We start from the raw sequence: 19276 nt of genomic DNA on the forward strand, positions 1-19276 counted from the left end.
GCCCAAACCCTAATCTAAAAATAAAGCCCACCAAATAAACCCTTAAAAAAACCTAACACTAACCCCTGAAGATCCACTTACAGTTTTGAAGACCGGGAGAAGTCTTCATCCAAGCGGCAAGAAGTCCTCAACGAAGCCGGGAGAAGTCTTCATCCAAGCCGGCAGAAGTTGTCCTCCAGACGGGTAGAAGTCTTCATCCAGATGGCATCTTCTATCTTCATCCATCCAGCGCGGAGCGGCTCCATCTTCAAGACATCCGGCGCAGAGCATCCTCTTCTGTCAAAGTCTTTTTGCAAAATGAAGGTTCATTTAAATGACGTCATCCAAGATGGCGTCCCTTGATGTTCCAATCAGCCAATAGAATGCAAGCTCAATCCTATTGGCTGATTGGATCAGCCAATAGGATTGAAGCTCAATCCTATTGACTGATTGCATCAGCCAATAGGATTTTTTCACCTTTAATTCCGATTGGCTGATAGAATTCTATCAGCCAATTCTAATTCAAGGGACGCCATCTTGGTTGACGTTGTTTAAATGAACCTTCATTCTGCAAGAAGACTTCGATTGAAGAGGATGCTCCGAGCCGGATGTCTTGAAGATGGACCCGTTCCGCGCCGGATGGATGAAGATAGAAGATGCCGTCTAAATGAAGACTTCTGCCCGTCTGGAGGACCACTTCTTGGATGAAGACTTCTCCCGGCTTCGTTGAGGACTTCGGCCCGGCTTGGATGAAGACTTCTCCCGGTAAGTCGATCTTCAGGGGGTTAGTGTTAGGTTTTTTAAGGGTGTATTGGGTGGGTTTTATTTTTAGGTTAGGGTTTAGGCTTACAAAAGAACTAACTGCCAAATGCCCTTTTTAGGGCAAAGGGGAGCTTAGGTTTTTTAGATAGTATTTTATTGGGGGGGGTTGCGTGGGTGGTGGGTTTTACTGTTGGGGGGGTTGTTTGTATTTTTTTTACAGGTAAAAGAGCTGATTACTTTGGGGCAATGCCCCGCAAAAGGCCCTTTTAAGGGCTATTGGTATTTTAGGCTAGGGTTTTTTTTATTTTGGGTGGGCTTTTTTTTATTTTGATAGGGCTATTAGATTAGATGTAATTAGTTTAAATATCTTGTAATTTGTTTATTATTTTCTGTAATTTCATGTTGTTGTTTTTTTGTAACTAATTTAATTTAATTGATTTAATTGTTGTTAATTTAGTTAATTTATTTAATTATAGTGTAGTGTTAGGTGTTAGTGTAACTTAGGTTAGGTTTTATTTTACAGGTAAGTTTGTATTTATTTTAGCTAGGTAGTTATTAAATAGTTAATAACTATTTAGTAACTATTCTACCTAGTTAAAATAAATACAAACTTGCCTGTAAAATAAAAATAAATCCTAAACTGAGGGTTTATTTTATAGGTAAGTATTTAGTTTTAAATAGGAATAATGTAGTTAATGATATTTATTTTCTTTAGAATTATTTAAATTATATTTAAATTAGGGGGTGTTAGGGTTAGACTTAGGTTTAGGGGTTAATACATTTAGTATAATGTTGGCGACGTTGGGGCGGCAGATTAGGGGTTAATAAATGTAGGTAGGTGGCATTGATGTTAGGGACGGCAGATTAGGGGTTAATAATATTTAACTAATGTTTGTGAGGCGGGAGTGCAGCAGTTTAGGGGTTAATATGTTTATTTTAGTGGCGGCGACGTTGGGGGCGGCAGATTAGGGGTCAATAAGTGTAGGTAGGTGGCAGCGACATTGGGGGCGGCAGATTAGGGGTTAATAAATATAATGTAGGTGGCGGCGATGTTGGGGGCAGCAGATTAGGGGTCCATAAGTATAATGTAGGTGGCGGCGGTGTCCGGAGCGGAAGATTAGGGGTTAATAAGTATAATGTAGGTGTCGGCGATGTCGGGGGCGGCAGATTAGGGGTTAATAAGTGTAAGATTAGGGGTGTTTAGACTCGCGGTTCATGTTAGGGTGTTAGGTGTAAACATAACTTTTATTTCCCCATAGGAATCAATGGGGCTGCGTTAGTGAGTTTTACGCTTCTTTTTTGCAGGTGTTAGACTTTTTCTCAGCCGGCTCTCCCCGTTGATTTCTATGGGGAAATCGTGAACAAGCACGTACGACCAGCTCACCGCTGACTTAAGCAGCACTGGTATTGGAGTGCGGTAATGAGCAAAATTTTGCTCAATGCTCACTTCTTGTCTTTTAACAACGGGTTTGTAAAAACTTGTAATACCAGCGCTGTAGGGAAGTGAGCGGTGAGGGAAAACTGCTTGTTAGCACTGCATAGTCTCTAACGCAAAACTCGTAATCTAGCCGTAAGTGTGCACACAAATCAAATGGAAGGGTGAAGTGCTCACAATTCTATCACCAACAGTTGTTGAGTATTGTATACAACCCTATTTATCAACCTGTGTTCTCTTATTACTATGATATATATGTATACACTATTCTGAATAAACACACATATTCAATGAATGTATGCCCCAGTTGGCCAATAGATTCTATAACTCTCATTCAGTATTATTTCAACACGTCCAACTCCGGCTTGATATCCTTATCAGTATTAATTATTGAATTCACATCATATATTTAATACGTTGGGTAGCACTGTAGCGTCTATTGCACATTTTTTCACTTACTGAACTAATTTGTAATCCACACAAGATTCAGCCACTATTACAGTTATAGTACCTTTTCACCCACTAACATAGGGGGCATTGCCAACAGCTGGAATACTATCCTTACTGTATCTTTTTGCTTGTGCGTGATTTATCCAGCTTTGATTTGGCATCACCATAAGTCCCATTTGAGGTTTAGATCTCTGTATACTTGATCCCAAGGGTAGTTTTATTTATTTCCTAGAGGCATTACGCTCTGGAACTCTACCCTTACTGGTGATCCACTCATTCTATCACATTGTGTTTTTAACTTGCATTTAGTTTTAGTTTTAAATATTTTAAAGGTTAAGTTTAATTTCTTCACCCCTTCTATTGGACGATTCCAATTGTGTCCTACTTGAACCTTATAGCTACTGTTCCCCTGTGGTGTTGAGTGCTATTTATGTGCATACTTTTCAAATGCTTGCATTTGAATCCTCTCCTAAAAATAAAAAATGTCTATTCTAAAAAGAGAAACCCACCCAAAAACGAAAACATTTTTACACAAAATAACAAACAAGAAATAATAACAATTATTGCTATTCTAATACCCATTTAAAAAAAAAACCCAAAATAAAAAACCTACGCCTAGATTACGAGTTTTGCGTTAACAGGGGTGCAGTGCTAACAAGCAGTTTATGCTCACCGCTCACTTACAGACAGTGCTGGTATTACGGGTTTTTTATAAATCCGGGGTTAACCGCAAAAAAGTGAGCATAGAGCAAAATTTTGCTCCACATCTTACCTCAATACCAGCGCTGCTTACGTTAGCGGTGAGCTGGCTAAACGTGCTTGTGCACGATTTCCCTATAGGAATCAATGGGGGAGAGCCGGCTGGAAAAAAAAACTAACACCTGCAAAAAAGCAGTATAAAGCTCCTAAAGCAGCCCCATTGATTCCTATGGGGAAAATACATTTATGTCTACACCTAACACCCTAACATGAACCCCGAGTCTAAATACCCCTAATCTTACACTTATTAACCCCTAATCTGCCGCCCGACATCGCAGACACCTGCATTATATTATTAATCCCTAATCTGCCGTTCCGGACACAGCCGCCACCTACATTATACTTATGAACCCCTAATCTGCTACCCCCAACATCGACGACACCTACATTATATTTATTAACCCCTAATCTGCCGCCCCAATGTCTCCGGCACCTACCTACACTTATTAACCCCTAATCTGCCACCCCCAACGTCGCTGCCACTATATTAAATGTATTAACCACTAAACCTAACCCTAACACCCCCTAACAAATATAATTTAAATAAAAATAATAAGAAATATAAATAAATCATTATCTAAATTATTCCTATTTAAAACTATATACTTACCTATAAAATAAACCCTAAGCTAGCTACAATATAACTAATAGTTACATTGTAGCTAGCTTAGGGTTTATTTTTATTTTGCAGGCAAGTTCGTATTTATTTTAACTAGGTAGAATAGTTATTAAATAGTTATTAACTATTTAATAATTACCTAGTTAAAATAGATACAAAAGTACCTGTAAAATAAAACCTAACCTAAGTCACAATTACACCTAAAACTACACTATAATTAAATTAATTCACTAAATTAAATTAAATTATCTAAAGTACAAAAACCCCCCCACTAAATTACATAAAAAAATAAACAAATTACAAGATTTTTAAACAAATTACACCTAATCTAATCCCCCTAACAAAATAAAAAAGTCCCCCCAAAATAAAAAAGCCCTACCCTACACTAAATTACAAATAGCCCTTAAAAGGGCCTTTTGCGGAGCATTGCCCCAAAGTAATCAGCTCTTTTACCTGTAAAAAAAATTACAAATCCCCCCAACATTAAAACCCACCACCCACACAACCAACCCTACTCTAAGACCCACCCAATCCCCCCTTAAAAAAACCTAACACTAACCCCTTGAAGATCACCATACCAGGAGACGTCTTCATCCAACCAGGCAGAAGTGGTCCTCCAGATGGGCAGAAGTCTTCATCCAAGCTGGGTAGAAGTGGTCCTCCAGACGGGCAGAAGTCTTCATCCAGACGGCATCTTCAATCTTCATCCATCCAGCATGGAGCGGGTCCATCTTCAAGACATCAGACGCGGAGCATCCTCTTCTTCCGACGACTAACACAGAATGAAGGTTCCTTTAAATGACGTCATCCAAGATGGCGTCCCTTCAATTTCGATTGGCTGATAGAATTCTATCAGCCAATCGGAATTACGGAATACTGAATCTTCAATGCAAGGTACGCGATTCAAAATCACGTCCCTTGCATTCTTATTGGCTGATATGATTTTGGCTATTCAAATCAGCTAATAGAATTTCAGTAGCTCTCATCCTATTGGCTGATTTGAACAGCCATTAGGATTTCAGTAGCTCTCATCCTATTGGCTGATTTGAATTTCTAAAATCAAATCAGCCAATAGGAATGCAAGGGACGCCATTTTGAATTGTGTACCATGCATTGAAGATTCATTATATGGCGGCGACCGCATGAAATGGATGCTCCATGCCGGGTGTCTTCAGGATGGACCTGCTCAGCGCCGCCAGGATGAAGATAGAAGACACCGCCAGGATGAAGATAGAAGATGCCGCCCGGGATGAAGATAGAAGATGCCTCCTGGGTGAAGGTGGAGCCACCTGGATGAAGATGGAACCGTCTGGATGAAGATGAAGCCACCGGGATGAAGATCCTTCAAGCGGGACTTCAGCAACTGTAAGTGGATCTTCGGGGGTTAGTGTTAGGATTTTTTAAACTTTTGTGGGTGGGTTTTTTTTTAGTTTAGGGTTTGGGCTTTTCATAAAAGAGCTAAATGCCCTTGTAAGGGCAATGCCCATACAAATGCCCTTTTCAGGGCAATTTGTAGATTAGTTTTTTGTTAGAGTTAGGTTTTTTTATTTTGGGGGGTTGGTTGGGTGGGTGGGTTTTACTGTTGGGGGTCTTTGTGTTTTATTTACAGCTAAAAGAGCTGTTTAACTTAGGGCAATGCCATACAAAAGGCCCTTCTAAGGGCTATTGGTAATTTATTGTAGGCTAGGGGTTTTTTTATTTTAGGGGGGCTTTTTTATTTGTATAGGGCTATTAGATTAGGTGTAATTCTTTTTTAATTTTGATAATTTCGTTTGTTATTTTTTGTAATTTAGTGTTTGCTATTTTTTGTAATTTAGTATTTTTAATTTTTTGTAATTAGTTTGTAATTTTTATAGTAGTGTTAGGATTTTATAATGTGTATTATAGTTTATTTAATTGGTAGTTAGTTTAATTTTAGTTTAATAGTTATATTAGTTTGTTAGTTTAAACTTATTTTTTTTAATTTGACAGGTAAGTTTTAATTTAATTTAAGATAGGGAAATTGTAATTTTAATATAAAGTTAGGGGGGCGTTAGGTTTAGGGATCACTAGTTTAAATTAGTTTATTGTGGGCGGCTTTCAGTTTAGAGGTTAATACTTTAATTTAGTATATTTAGTTGTGGGGGGCTGGCAGTTTAGGGGTTAATAGGTTTATTATAGTGGGCAGACAGCAGATTAGGGGTTAATAATATTTAAATAGTGTTTACGATGCGGGAGGGCGGCGGTTTAGGGGTTAATAACTTTATTATAGTGGTGACGATGTCGGGGAGCGGCGGAATAGGGGTTAATACATTTTATTAGTGGGGGGCGATGTCGGGAGAGGCAGATTAGGGGTTAAAAACTTATATAAATATATATTTATATAGTGTTTGCGATGCAGAAGGGCCTCGGTTTAGGGGTTAATAGGTAGTTTATGGGTGTTAGTGTACTTTTTAACACTTTAGCTATGAGTTTTATGTAACAGTTGTGTTGTGTAAAACTCATAACTATTGCTCTCAGATGGCGGTACGGATCTTGCTGTTATAGAGTGTAACACAAGCTTTTTAGCCTGAACGCAAAACTCGTAATGGCTGCACTATGGAAGTCCCATGAAAAAACGTTATTTTTATGAGTGCGCGACTGACATTGCATTACAGGCTAAAAGGCTTGCGGTACAGCTATACCGACAAGACTTGTAATGGCTGCGTTGTTGTTTTAACACTGAAATTACCATTTTTTCAGCATTAAAAGACGAACGCACAACTCGTAATATACCAGAATGTAATTTCAAAATATACATTTAAAAAAGCATTAACAAGTACAGAATTTGAAGTATATTTTATTTGCGGGAGTTGACGCAAGGGCACTCCTTGCGCGAGTCTAAAGTTTTCTCGTTAATGTATTTTGTAGGTAATTTACTCTTACAGGTTTTTTATCTAATCAAATGTAAGCTTTCAAGTTTGTTTCAAATGCACAAAACACTTATTACACTGATGGAAAAGGCATGTATGTGAAACTAGAAGCAATGCAAGTTAAAGGGAAAGTAAAGTCAAAATTAAACTTTCATGATTCAGACAGAGCATGAAATTCTTCTAATTTACTTCTATTATATAATTTTCTTTTTCATCTTGACATTCTTAGCTGAAAAGTATACCTAGGTAGGCTCAGAAGCAGCAGTGTGCTTCTAGGAGATAGCTGCTGATTGGTGGGTAGACATATGTGTGTCTTGTCATTAGCTCACCCAATGTGCTCAGTTCACTCAGCTGTCTGCCCGGGTGCACAGGTGTGGAGATGTCTGCTCTTGTCCGTCCAGCCTTTGTTTAATGGACCCAGATATCTGTATTGGATAAAGATCTGAATAGATATATAAAAAAAGGTAGCCATACAATGCATGGACAACATCTGCAGGAAATGCAAGAAAAACATAATCACAACATCTAGAAATGGTGTTTAGCAATCATGTTCTTAAAATGTTTCATAATAACATCTTCATGAGTGTAATTTATAGTAAATTACTCTTCTGAAACACTATTTCTATCGGCCATCACGTCTTTGTCACCAGGGTTTAACAGTTTGACATTCTGTCTTGTTTATTGGCAGCCATGATCTTTTGCATAGCTTTTTACAGAAAGTTTTTGCTGATATTTTAAACTTCGGAACATATCAGTTTCATGATTTACAGTATTAGAACTGTTAAAGTAAATCCTGATATAGGAGATGATATAAGTTACGAACACTTTATTCTTATGGAAAATAATTTCCTGCAATATTCTTCTTGATTTTTTATGGAAATCTAGCCAAATCAGAAATCATGGTTTTCTCAATTAATGATTAACAAAAAGTAAAAAAAAACATTTTTAAAGGTAGAAAAACACTATTGAGCAAACACACCCAGTATACCCACCATGACCATATACAAATTACATTCTGATTGTTTAACACTTTACAGAAACACCATTATATCCATCTGCAACACACACACGGACGTTATTAACCCCATTAAACAATTTCGTTTTTTTTGTTATCGACAGTCATTATCGATTGTTTAAATTGCTAATGTGGCAAAATGGAGATTGAATATCATATAAATTATCAACCTCAGCTGTGCTTGACTTGGTAAGATTTTGATTGGTTTTGAAAAAAAATGTAAATTAATTAATGAAAATTTCAGAATGATTAGAATAAACCCATAATGCTTGAGATATATATCAAGATCTCAATATTAAGTTTATTTATAAGGGGTCAAGATTTACCAGCTCAGTGTTGATCCTCCTCCCTGGAGTATTGAGAATTTCAACCGTCTGCTGCTCTCTTCTTTCCTCCCACAGCTTCTTAAAGGTGCAGTACCCAGAGTTAACGTCACCCTTCAATGGGTACAAATACTACTGGTACATCCTTTGGGAAGTCCCTTTGCAGATAGTAGAACACTTACAACCTGTCTTTAAGCTTTAAGCTTGTACCTGTACCTCAGGTTGCACCTGTACTTGATATTGCACCAGAGTCTGTACCTGTAACTCCACTTGCACCTGGACCAAGTCTGTATCAAAGATTGTGCTTGTTTATTCAGCTTGCACCTGTTCCTGTGGCCTTGCCTTGGCTTCACCTGTTTCTGTGGCCTTGCCATGTTCTCACCTGTTCCTGCAGCCTTGCCTTGGCCTCACCTGTTCCTATGGCATCACCTGTTCAGGCAGCCTTTCCCTGGCCTCATCTATTCCTGTGGCCTCACCCATTTCTGCCTTGCCTTGACCTCACCTGTTCATGTGGCTTCACCTGTTTCTGCAACCTTGCCTTAGTCTTACCTGTTAATGTGGCCTTACCGGTATGAGTAGCCTTTCCATGTCACACTTGTGCCAGCAGTCTTACCTGTGCTCTCACCTGTTCCAGCAGCCTTACATGTGGCCTAACCTGTGCATGTGGCTTCTTCTCTAGCCATATTTGCCATCTGTCAGCACTAACTACACAGTTTACAGAACCAAGCCCCTAATCAGACAATGCTACTGAACTTCCTTACTCTAATACTGACTGCATTAAAATCCATACCATAAAATTACACAGAATCTTAAAGTCTACTAGGGCCAACAAGTTAAAGGGACAGTATACTGTAAAATAGTTTTTCCCTTAATGTGTTTACAATTGCTTTTTTTACCAACTGCAGAGTAAAAAATTTATGAAAATTAGCTTTTTAAGGTTTATTTCTGTATATTAAAGCTCTGATTTTGTGCTTTGAAGCCACAACCTAATAAAATAGGTTGAGCTTGTAGGTATAATCAGATCTCATTACTGTATCACATTGTGCACATATACCTGCTTCTTTATCTTATATCTGTCCTTAAAACAATCACCAATACTTTGAGAGAACAATGGAAAATCAACATTTTATTACCTTATCTCTGCTTTATCACACTGGGAGTGTAATTTCTTCTGCTGGCTGTGTTTACAAAGCTTATCTATAGCTGGTACGCGCGGCCACAAACTTTCAGAATAGGTGGGGATACCACATGCTAAATTAACCATTTCAAATGCCAATATAAGGGTAAAGGAGCTACTTGTAAACAATTTAATACACTCCAGCAGGTAAAGTGGATCATTGGGAACAAATTAAAGGGGAGAAAATTTTTGAGTAAACTGTCCCTTTAAGTCAAATTATTTAACAAACTTACTCAGAAATAGCTTGTTTGTACTTTGTCAAAAATTAAAGCTTGGGAACATCCTGCAGCACCTCTGCCTGTTCCTCAGGGAACTCCTACCTTCATGCTACCTTTACCCGACAAGAATTATAGGAATCCAAAAGAGTGTAGAGGTTATTGAACCATTGTCACATATGCTTCACTTCTGATTCATTAAACTTCACTCAACAGGAGACAAAGGCCTCTATTTAACAAGGTCTGGCGGACCTGATCCGACAGTGCGGATCAGGTCCGCCAGACCTCACTAAATACGGAGAGCAATACGCTCTCCATATTCAGCATTGCACTAGCAGCTCACAAGAGCTGCTGGTGCAATGCCGCCCCCTGCAGACTCGCGGCCAATGGGCTTCCAGCAGGGGGGTGTCAATCAACCCGATCGTACTCGATCGGGTTGATTTCCAGCGATGTCTGTCCGCCTGCTCAGAGCAGGCGGACAGGTTATGGAGCAGCGGTCTTTGTGACCACTGCTTCATAACTGCTGTTTCTGGTGAGTCTGAAGACTCTCCAGAAACACGGGCCGTCAAGCTCCTTTCAGAGCTTGATAGATAGGCCCCAAAGAATGCCTTAATCATGCTTCAGTTATGTAAACAACCTTAGCCTGTAAATAGCCTCAGTTTGAAGAAGAATCACTTCTATTGACCATTTATTACCAGTTTATTTATTCTCTGAAGTGTTTGATGTTCATGACGGAAGGAACATACTAGTTCATCTCTACTGGATACAAGTGAAGGAAATGGATCAGTGGGACAGTGCACCGTAGCACATGAGACCTTTTGTAATGATGTTAAGAGCCTCACAGAGTGAATGAAAGAACTGGTTTGTTGGCCGGCTTCTTTTTTCAATAGAAGGTTCAATTTCTCTGGCACTCTTAATTAATGATCAATATGTGGAAATGCAAACTGAGAGAACAAAATTCTCTAGGACACCCCAAGCTACTGAGCCCATGGATGTATGCGCATGTGAGAGGAATAGACTTAAAGAAATGCTGTGTCTGTACTGCAGATCTCCAGGAAATATAGTGCAAAGTTCTCCTAACAACTCCAGTACTGAGAAGAAGGGAAACACAAAGGCTTAGAGACTCATAGGGGTGATTCTCTAAGCCTCAGTACCATAAACACCCCAGTTAATTCTCCTGGTTCCTGTCGGCAAGACTCTTCCAGAACCTATTACGTGGAACTTCTCACAGTAATTAAGACTTCCTTCTAGCTTTCAGTTTCAATCATTTCTTAAAAACATATCTGTTCAGCGGTGCATACAATCAAGTTTAAGATCTACAGTATTTATTGTCTCAGAATCCTTAACTTTCCCATGTACTTCCTTTAGAACATGCAGATTAAAACAACTTTACAATTTACTTCTGTTATCAAATGTTCAGTAATGCTCTCCTGGTAGCTACCTAAACAAATTGGGTGAGCCAATGACAGACAACAATCACCAACTAGCTCCCAGTAGTGCATTGCTGCTCCAGATCCTACCTAGGTATGCCTTTCAACAAAGAAACCAAGAAAACAAAGCAACTTTTAGATAATAGAAGTAAATTATAAAGTAGTATATAATTGCATGATCTGTCTGAATAATAAATGTTTAATGTTGTCTTTACTTTCCCTGTAATGTGATAACACAGTAATATTCTGGTGCGTTATACAAAAATTATAATAATAATAATAACATCCCTTTTAGTATGTTTATCTTATCTTCTTTGTTGTAGCCAGTTAGGGACCATATAAATCAGCTCCTGCACTGATCAAGCAATTGCAGTTGAAGAGTCAGTTTTTGGATACTACAGGATGCCTTCCATTCTCTTTGGAGACAGTGAAAGGAGCACAATTTTCAGCTATTTAATAGAAATAAGAGGGCATTAATAAGTAATACAAGTTTACTATGCTTAATGAAAACATTTCTAATATGGCACATTGTTATATGAATACATCTTTCTTTATTTTAATACAAACCTATTTTCCATAATGGATGAATGTTTTATTACAAATCAATGCATTGAAGGACATCCTGCAAGACATGGGTTAAAATCTAAATTTCTAGACATCAACTCACTGTTATTTTTTAAGGTGTAGCCAAATCCTGACATTTTAAAGGAACACTCTTGCTTCCTCTGCAGAACAAAGGCCTCAACTTTTCTACGTCTTGCCAACAGCCTGCAGGAAGATGATATCGTTATATAAAGTTCATTAACCAAGCCTCTGTTATTACTTCAGTGACCATCTATTTATTATATAGGAAATACAACTTTTGACTTACAATGTTAACCACTGAAAATAATAATTTTTCTTCTAAATGTTCCATCAAATGTGAGCATTCATTGTTAAGTCTAATAGAGCAGACTATAATTTCTATATTAATCACCTACCAATTCATTTTTCACCAACAAAAAAATGTCAATTTCAATTCTTTGTCACCTTTTCTAGATATGTTAATCCTTAAAAATGAAAGTATGGGAGAGGTTTCCTGTCTCCTTCACTTGTCCTCATTTTCCAAATGAAGTAATCATAATGATATGATTTTGTAGAGAGAAGGTGTTGATTATCACACATGTATCATACATATATATATATAAAAAAAACATTACCTCTGAAGTATGTTGGTTTTCCTCATAGCTGCCACAGACTGCAGACATTTGACATCAAGAATCAATATACAAACCACCTAGTATAATTTGTCTAATGTTTACAAAACCGTTAGCTGTTCAAAAATGTTTAAATATTTATATTTAGTACATAAAGTGTAAATTAAATAGGAGAGTTGTTGGTAAATCTTTTTAAGATTAGGTGACAAAATTGGTGACACATTTCTAACTATGGGACTAGATTAAATAAAACTAATTTGTAATTAAAAAAATGTAGCTGGAAAAAACTTGCCACAATATTACAATTAGGCCTAGTTTTTCCATTAAGGTGGTAAAGTTTGGAAACCAAAGGTAAAGGCCTTATAAAATTGTGGAATTTAAAAAGATTTGCTGCTAGTTGAGTCACCCTCAGTTAGAATCTATCTTGTAGTCATTTTCTTCTTATGCAAATAGAACAAACTCCACTGTGAAGCATACCCACAATGCAAATACAACTTTACAAATTTAAATGGGAAAAATCCATCCTTTATAAAATAAAAGTAAAATAAAATAAAAATAAAATGGAGACAACATTGTTAACTTTCAAAAGGTTATGGGGAAAATTCATGATCATGCCCCCAAAGGAACACAAAAAAGCCCTTGGTCTTCCCTTCATTCAGTTTGTGTGGTTTCTGAGATATCTCTCATTCTATCTTTTCTACAGACATTTAAATTGACAATATTTTAATAATTTTCAAGTTTTGTTCATAAAATTTGTTTTTGTTTTATGTAAAAGGTTTCATGTGTTGTGCACTTAATGCAAGCATAGATGTGAGTTGCAGGAGGCCACTAACGATAGGCTTGAAAAGATATGTGAAGCAAGGCTCAATGAATTTCAAAAAATATGTCACCTTTAGAGCAAGACTTAGGGCTCCATGTACTAACTGGCGGGCAGACAGCTTCTCAACTCGCAAAGCTGTCCGCCCGCCCTCCTTCGCTACACACGGGCAGCGGATCTGTTGATCCGCTTGCCCGTATGTATCATTACACACTCATCGGAGTGTGTAATGCCCGCCCCTTCATTTGTGCGACTAATCGCGCGACTGAAGGGGCTGTCAATCACCGAGAGTGAGCAAGCGAGCTCTCAGTGATTTTCCCTCGCCACCTCAGAGGTGGCGTAGGCTGTAAGAAGCAGCGGTATAAAGACTGCTTCTTACATTGCGGGAAGCAGGCTCACATATGCAAACCTGCCCCGCAAGGGCTCTGGAGCAGCTTTCGCTGCTTAGTACATGGAGCCCCTAGTCTTATGAACTTCTATAAACCTAGCCCAATGTTTCTCACAGTTGTTAGAGCATTAGCAGGGGCAGTATGATGGTAGCCAATCAGTATAACTGCATGTTACATACTAACAAAAGTATTTTTTCATTTAAATATTTTTTATTGGGTGTAGCAATATAACAAAAGTACAAAATATCTTTTAACAACAGATTAAGCAATTGCATAACAATACACCTTATATTGTAACAGTGACCCAGCATTTTACATGGTTAAGGAAGGGGATGGGGGGGGGGGGATTTGGGGACAAGGGAGGATGAAAAGAGGGAAAGGAATCCTATCACTTATACATCATTTCAAGTCCAGAGTGTATCCTTGTTATTTCTGAGAAACAGATCAAAGCCAAACAACACATTTCTAAGAACACTACACACAGTTCTAGTCCTCTCTGCACATAAAATAAAGGCCTAAAAGAATTACCACAATGTCAATTAACAGTATGAAACCTTTATTCCCATAGGAATAATATATTGGTTATAAAGTATTGTTTACTTAAGTAAGAGTAATACATTCTTTCAAGAGTTATGGCATGATCTACCTCCGAGATCCATTTGGGAATAGTGGGTACCTCTTGTGTCTTCCATAACCTGGGAATTAACCTCTTAGCGCACGTTAGCATTATAAGAAGCAATTTTTTACGGTAGGCGCAGGGAACCTGGGGTAAATGGTTTATAAGAATGGCACATGAGTTCAGAGAAATGTTAGTGCCCAGAACATGATTTATGTTCTGCTCTATTTGTGGCCAGAAGTCAGCCAGAGCAGGACAGGACCACCTAATGTAGATCATAGAGCCCACCTCTCCACATCTCCTCAAGCAACTGGAAGAGGCGTTAGGGTAAATGACTCGCAGGCGTTGGGGTGTTAAGTACCAACGAGCTATAATTTTATAATTCACTTCGGCCATAATTAGAGAGGTGGAAGAGGAATGGGTAATACGGAAACAACGTTTCCAATCTTCATCATCTAAGTCATGCAGTATTTCCTCATTCCACCTCGCCAAATACGTGGGTCGCTGTTCCGGGAAGGAACCTCTTAAGATATTGTATGTCCTAGAAAGATGTGCTTTTTTAATCTTAGGGTCGATACATAATTGTTCAAATTGTGTCAATGGCCTCTGTATATCTTGCTTATAAGGGCTGCTGTGGATGGCATGCCTGATTTGGAGATACGCATACCAGTTTTGGAAAGGAGGCCCTAGCTCTTCATTAAGTAAAGTTCTCTCTTTAACTCCAGTTGAGTCTGTTAGTAGATATATGGGAAGGTTCTGAAGCAGTTTATTCGTGTTAGTGTGGGTAAAGAGGTTAGAGGGGATGCTGAAGTGGATACTCCATTGACGTGGGTAATAACATAATCCCAAGTCTCAAGGGTGGCTTTAATATAGCTATTGCATTGTAGTGTCTGAGATCTGGAATGTTTTGGGAGCCAAACAATATCTCTCATATTTTTAACTTTGGAGAGGTGTCTCTCTATCTGTATCCATATCTTGTCAGGAGGGGAATGATTCCAGGAGATAACCCTTGTTAAGTGAGCTGCTCTATAATAATTAATGAGATTAGGGATATTAAGACCTCCGTCTTCCTTGCTGAGATATAAAGTGCTTCGTGCTATTCTAGGTCTCACTAACAAAAGTATTTTGTGTGCCACTATAGACAACTGCAAAAAAAGACAAAACGAGAAAAGCGCAACACCGGATCTATGTGTAAGGTTAAAAACAACTTTAATAGAGCCTCTAAAAATTTTAGACATTTTAGATAATGTATTTCTTTTAGGTTTGTTTGTATTAGTGTATCTGAACATTTTTACCTTTATTTTAGATTTTATACTTATTATGTTTGTATATTCTTTTGGTATTAGCAATTTTAAGGGGTAGAGCTATGTGTCACTTTGTCCACTATAGACAACTGTGCAAAGATTTGCCACCCCTGCTTTATGCATTTTGTTAATTGTATGCCATACCTTTATTCATACACCAAATGATGGATATAATATTGTAGGTTTGGTAAATAATCCCAATAGGGGAAAACAAAACCGATTTTTTTTTCATCAGTCAAATAGGATTGAGAATCAACAAGATTTTGTAAAAAAATCATGGTATATGGAGCCCTCAACAGATTACATCAAGATGATGACGCACCTTGCTCACATTGTGGCATAGCAAGTAGAAATTGTAGCCTTCAATTTATATTTATGTAAAAAGATCACCTCTCCACAGTATGGGCCAGATTACAAGTATCTGGTTAAATTTTTATTTCCACTTGAGCAGAAACACCACTCAAAGTAAATTGAGTTGTGTGCAAGCAAAACCCAATGCACGCTAACTTCAGGGCTTCTGATATTGTTAACTTCTTCTCCCCATAGCCTTCAATGGAGCAGGCAGAACAAAAAACAAAACAAACACATAATTTACGTGCTAACCCAACACCGTGTTAGACATACAGCACTAAACCTGAAGGTAGTTATGAATATTTTACATTCCAATATTCTTCACATAGAAGAAAAGGCTATTTTTATTTATATATATATATATATATATATATATATATATATATATATATATATATATATACATATATATAAACACATAAAAACACATAAATATATATATATATATATACTGTACATATATTTAACACCCATATACATATTTAGACATATATACTGTGTATATATATATATATATATATATATATATATAAAAATATATAAATATATATATATATATATATATATATATATATATACAGGGAGTGCAGAATTATTAGGCAAATGAGTATTTTGACCACATCATCCTCTTTATGCATGTTGTCTTACTCCAAGCTGTATAGGCTCGAAAGCCTACTACCAATTAAGCATATTAGGTGATGTGCATCTCTGTAATGAGAAGGTGTGTGGTCTAATGACATCAACACCCTATATCAGGTGTGCATAATTATTAGGCAACTTCCTTTCCTTTGGCAAAATGGGTCAAAAGAAGGACTTGACAGGCTCAGAAAAGTCAAAAATAGTGAGATATCTTGCAGAGGGATACAGCACTCTTAAAATTGCAAAGCTTCTGAAGCGTGATCATCGAACAATCAAGCGTTTCATTCAAAATAGTCAACAGGGTCGCAAGAAGCGTGTGGAAAAACCAAGGCACAAAATAACTGCCCATGAACTGAGAAAAGTCAAGCGTGCAGCTGCCAAGATGCCACTTGCCACCAGTTTGGCCATATTTCAGAGCTGCAACATCACTGGAGTGCCCAAAAGCACAAGGTGTGCAATACTTAGAGACATGGCCAAGGTAAGAAAGGCTGAAAGACGACCACCACTGAACAAGACACACAAGCTGAAACGTCAAGACTGGGCCAAGAAATATCTCAAGACTGATTTTTCTAAGGTTTTATGAACTGATGAAATGAGAGTGAGTCTTGATGGGCCAGATGGATGGCCCGTGGCTGGATTGGTAAAGGGCAGAGAGCTCCAGTCCGACTCAGACGCCAGCAAGGTGGAGGTGGAGTACTGGTTTGGGCTGGTATCATCAAAGATGAGCTTGTGGGGCCTTTTCGGGTTGAGGATGGAGTCAAGCTCAACTCCCAGTCCTACTGCCAGTTTCTGGAAGACACCTTCTTCAAGCAGTGGTACAGGAAGAAGTCTGCATCCTTCAAGAAAAACATGATTTTCATGCAGGACAATGCTCCATCACACGCGTCCAAGTACTCCACAGCGTGGCTGGCAAGAAAGGGTATAAAAGAAGAAAATCTAATGACATGGCCTCCTTGTTCACCTGATCTGAACCCCATTGAGAACCTGTGGTCCATCATCAAATGTGAGATTTACAAGGAGGGAAAACAGTACACCTCTCTGAACAGTGTCTGGGAGGCTGTGGTTGCTGCTGCACGCAATGTTGATGGTGAACAGATCAAAACACTGACAGAATCCATGGATGGCAGGCTTTTGAGTGTCCTTGCAAAGAAAGGTGGCTATATTGGTCACTGATTTGTTTTTGTTTTGTTTTTGAATGTCAGAAATGTATATTTGTGAATGTTGAGATGTTATATTGGTTTCACTGGTAAAAATAAATAATTGAAATGGGTATATATTTGTTTTTTGTTAAGTTGCCTAATAATTATGCACAGTAATAGTCACCTGCACACACAGATATCCCCCTAAAATAGCTATAACTAAAAACAAACTAAAAACTACTTCCAAAACTATTCAGCTTTGATATTAATGAGTTTTTTGCGTTCATTGAGAACATGGTTGTTGTTCAATAATAAAATTAATCCTCAAAAATACAACTTGCCTAATAATTCTGCACTCCCTGTATATATATATATATATATATATATATATATATATATATATATATATATATATATATATATATGTAGTAAACACACTCTGTAATCCCGCTACTCCAGAAAGAGGACTTGAGATATTTGTTTAAAAACTTCAAAATTTATTCATCACAAAAGTTAAAAGTTTCACAACAGTCACAGGCCTGCAACAAGATGTTCAGGACTAAAAATAGCCAAACATGTTTCGGGCCAGATCTCAGCCCTTGTTCACTGGCATAGTTTGTGTCCACACCTACTAGTACTATTTAAAGGTAAGGAGTTAAGTTAATTGCAGGCACCTGTATCTTATTAACCCCTTATGGGCAAAAAACTTAGTTCAAGCAAAAGACTTTATATTTAGAATATTTGAAAACAATGCATACTAATATTTAAACTTCATTTTTGAAATACATTTTTTATCTACAATCAACTCAAATGTTTCCTTTGTCAAAATTGTATTTACAAAGGAAGAATTTTATTAAAGATTCAATAAAATAAATCTACATCCATAATGGAGTTTAGACCAGAAGGGTGCTTGGTTTTTAAATTAAATATCCAAAACACTTCCCTCTGGTCCAAATGTCTCTCTCTGTCTCCCCCTCTTCTATGTCTTGGCACATGATCTATGCCTTGTATAGTCAATAATGAATCGTCTGAATTGTGTTCCTGCCTAAAGTGTTTCGCTATTGGGGTAGTACAATCTGGATTTCCTATGTCCCTAAAATGTTGGAGGGCCCTGTCACGTAGGGCACGTTTCGTGCGCCCCACGTACTGTTTCTTACATCCCTGGCATGTCAAAAGGTATATGATATGTGTGGTGTTACAGGTAATTCTATAACGTATATCAAATTCTTTTCCCGTTGTACTCGATTTAAATCTGTTCCCTTGTTCAATATGTGGACAGGTTTTACAGATTCTACCTTGACATTTGTAGCAACCTAGCCTTTTTGTGAGCCATGTCTGACCATTACTTGTAGGTAACATGGAGGGGGCCAAAATGCTCCCCAAGGTTTTCGCTTTTCGTGCTGAAAAAAGGCAACCATTGGCCACAATTTTTTTAAGTTTTACATCGCTTTCAAGGATGGGAAGACAATTCCGTACAATGTTACAGATCATATTGTAATCTTTACTGTAATTAGTAATAAAGATTGGTTTAGTATATTCTTTCTGTTTACGTGTATTACTTTTATAAATTAGATCCTCCCTATTTAGGAGATCTACTCTTGCTTTGGTTTTGTTCAAAAGTTCTGTATTGTACCCTCTGGCTTTTAGACGCTGATTTGTACTTTCTGCATGTATCTGAAATTTAGAATCCGTAGTACAGTTACGTTTTGTTCTTACTAATTGTCCATATGGAATGGACTCAATAGTATGTTTAGGGTGACATGATGTTGA

This window comes from Bombina bombina, chromosome 4 (genome assembly GCF_027579735.1).
Source record: "Bombina bombina isolate aBomBom1 chromosome 4, aBomBom1.pri, whole genome shotgun sequence".
NCBI classification, from domain to species: Eukaryota; Metazoa; Chordata; class Amphibia; order Anura; family Bombinatoridae; genus Bombina; species Bombina bombina.